The sequence below is a fragment of the Rhagoletis pomonella genome, unplaced genomic scaffold (genome assembly GCF_013731165.1).
Source record: "Rhagoletis pomonella isolate Grant_MI unplaced genomic scaffold, Rhpom_1.0 Rhpom_scaffold_00021, whole genome shotgun sequence".
In the NCBI taxonomy this organism is placed as follows: domain Eukaryota; kingdom Metazoa; phylum Arthropoda; class Insecta; order Diptera; family Tephritidae; genus Rhagoletis; species Rhagoletis pomonella.
Window position 1 is genome coordinate 210,908 of NW_023458575.1, and position 3,708 is coordinate 214,615.

Sequence of the window (3,708 nt, forward strand, 5' to 3'; positions counted from 1 at the left end):
GACGAGATCTATTTCAAACGTTTTAATGCTTTCGGATGATTATATAATATTAAAAGGACCATGGACTTGGTCACGCCGATTTGGTCAGTTTTCAAGATCGTGGTGAATGAAGTCAAACATGTGTTGTCAAAGATTCGGAATCGTTTGATAAGTTATTAGTAGTTGCAAGCATAAATATAAGTATTTGCATACATTAACATAATACAATTAGGGCCCATTTTAAGTCCATTTTTCGTGATTTCTAAATTTGCCGTTATATGAAAGTAGGGGACGTGCAACAAGTTTTTACATAAATATTTTAGTTAATTCCATTATGTGAAAAAGTAACTGTAGGTAGGTAAATGCAATAGTCTTTAACATATCCTGGAAAATCCTTTTGAGGACTCTCGAATTGGACGATATTGCTTTGCATTCAGCGTGAACGAAAAAAGTGACTCCCTGGCATACTTTTCTGTAATCCGGTTCTTTCATTTAAAGGTTATTTATAAAATTGAAGAGAATTTTTTTTTAGAAAAAAACTGGAGATCCATTTAAGTTTTTCGATATAACTTTGGTAAATGTTACTCGATCGGCACGTAATAATTACCAAATTGAAGGCGAGACTTGATATTACCGATTTATGATAATAATATGATGACAATCATTCAGATTATAAACAAATTATTTTAAAATAAAAAAAATGAAGTAAACTAGTGTTTCTAGAAGTTGTGCTTGTTCAGTGAAGAGAACAGTGGTCGCCCCTCGACAGGCAATGGCAAACCTCCGAGGGTATTTCTGCCAAGAAAAACTGTAAGTCCCTTCCCTTTGTGTGACAACATCAAGGCGCACGCCACAAATCGGAGGAGAAGCTCGGCCAAACACTAACATATGTGTAAGGGCCAATCTATTACACAAGGGAACAAAAAAGGGGAACAATTTCGTTACATTAAATATTAAAACTGTTTTGGATAGACTTTTTTATGCTGATAACGAATCCGTAAGTATAAACTCTCCATCAGCTCTAGATTTGGAAAAAAACGAGGTCAAAATCTCAAAAAATCGCGTTTTTGCAATATTTTAGAAGCCATAGCAAAGAACCTAAAGGTGATATTAGGCTTTAATTAAAGCTAGAAGTCTCGACTACTATCTCTGAAAATACCATCCCTGCACGTTGAATTGATGGTCACTTATAGTAATCAACATAAAAAAGACTATCAAAAACAGCTTTAACATTTGATGCAACAAAATCACTGTTCCCTTGTGTTATTATTATTTTTAAAAGAACCTAAACAATTTGTTCTAACAAATCGTTTCTTAAAATGTACCTACGAGATGGATTTTTCGTATAGCACATATTGGAAAAATTCATGGAAAATTTGCTAAGTCCAACAAAAAAATTTTAAGAAAAAAGTAGAAAATTTGCTAAGTCACAAAATTATCTACAAAATTTGCAAAAAAAAAAAGCAGACTTTGTTAATTTTTTTTTTTAAATAAAAGGTAAAAGAAAAACGCGAAACACTGCATTCAAAGTTTTGCAAAATACTTAAAGAAAATTACTTAGCAACGTTTTTTGTGTTTCCTGTACAATTGAAAAAAATGGACTTAGCAACTCTGCACTCTAAGCTAGCGAAATGTCATTTGACTTATGGCATGTGAATTTGTGGTTGCCACATCCAACAAATTGTACTTATTGATCAATATTATTGAAGATTTGACGAAGATTTAAGTTAAATCTACTGCCTTTCGAGATTTAATTTTATTTGATAAATCTCAAAAGATTTAACGTCAAATCTCGTCAGAGGGCTAAATCTTTATTAAATCTCACAATGGAGACATAGTATTAATCTCCCAATTTAAAATAAAGGTAATTATAAACAAGCGAAATGAAAAACAACCGTTACAGCGGCTCACGGTTGCATTTTAGTAACAGAAAGCTTGTCAGAAATTCATTAGCGGGGATTACACAGTCCAACAAGTGTGGTAACTTGGCTTGAGGCAAACGTAACAGTAAGAAATCAAAAAATTTGTGTTGTTCAAGCGATCGAACATCAATAGCTATCACACTATGTTGTCACACAGAAATTTCCCCAGCAATTCGCCTTTCGGAAACAAAAAACATCTTTCGAAAGACACTTTACATGTAAGGTGTGACAGCTCATGCAACTGCTTTCTGAAATGTCTCTGAAACGGAAGCTGATAAAACGGTATTTTACTGTTGCGACAATATCAAGAAGGCGATGAGAGTGTTTTAATTTGTGGTTTCCAGATTGCTAAGCACAAATCGTTCAACCTTTGGGAAAGCATCGTCTTACACGTACTAATTGAGAAGCATATTCATAGTCGAAATATGATCGATGCAAATTTTTTTGACCGATATTCTGTTGAAAATTATGTCAAAAAGCTGCAATTACGTATAGAATCGGTATTGGGTACCGAAAAGGAAGTATTGGGTACCGAAATCTTTCTGAAGTATTGGGTACCGAGTATAGTGTACCGGCAATTCAGCACATCACTATTATGTTCCACTGCCACGTATAATGTGTTATACATAATTGCAGCTTTTTGACATAATTTTCAACAGAATATCTGTCAAAAAAAGTTGCATCGACCATATTTCGACTATGAATATGTATATATATATATGTATATATTAGACTGTCCCAAGAATATATGGAAAAAACCTTGTGTGGAAATTTTGATATGCATAACCTCTATATTTGTGCTTTTTAGCCTAAATAGCATATATATAAAGCTTTATGGCCGTAGGCTAACGATAACCCGTGCCGACTTTTAGTTGAAGTTTTAGTTAATAACTTGAACTTAGACTGCCAAATCGTCCATCAAAACTTTGGAAATGCAATAAAGTCGAAATGTTTCCCATATTCTAACGCATTTCTAGTAAATCTGCATCTTTAAGGACATCGAAAAAATTAATTAATCGAAAAGTATAGCGGCTTTTTAACGGTGTATTACAAGGCTGCAAAACGATATGTTTTCTAGTCGAATAATTTGTGTATGTCCTGAAGGATTGCAATTGTAGAACATTTTTTAATAGGTGTGACAGGGCGTATGATGAACATTAAATTATTAAATTCAACTTGTATACAATTTTTTTTCCTCATTTAAAAAAATTCATTTTATAATATTAAATAATCAAAATAAATCGTTTAGTCTTTGACATGTCCTCTCGGGTTGATATAATGGTTGTAGTTCCGTATGACATAAAAAATTTAACTAAACATAATTTCCATATCGTACTGATTTACAACAGTTGAACAGCCTGAAGGGACATATAAAAGAAAGCATATGATTTGGTTTATTTAATATTTTGTAAGGCATTTTTTTAAGAAAAAGGAATGTAGTAGAAAAGTTGAATTTAATAATTTTGTATTCATCATACGCCCTGTCACACCAATTTGAAAATGTTCAGAATTGCACGTTTTCAGGAGATACAGAAATTTTTCTACTAGAAAAGATACCTATGTATGGATCTTTGTAATTAACAAAACATAGGAGCTCAGCAAAAATTACTTTTGGCAACAAAATATCACGTGTGTCAAGTTAGCACTACACTTTTCGAATTTGGAAAAGTTAACTACGGCATTAATTGTAGTGTTTTTGTTGTAAATTTGTTGTGGAAAGAAAAAAATTGTAGCTCTCGTTTTTTAAGAAAAAATGGTATGTAGTGCTAACTTGACACCATACACCTAGTCGATAGAATTGAGATAT

The 3,708-nt window shown here is 32.4% G+C and overlaps 1 protein-coding gene across 5 annotated transcripts in view; it reads left to right on the forward strand.

Annotated features, from left to right (window-relative positions):
• Nucleotides 1-3,708, forward strand: part of LOC118749585 — a 119,185-nt gene that overhangs the window by 91,037 nt on the left and 24,440 nt on the right. The window lies entirely within an intron of this gene.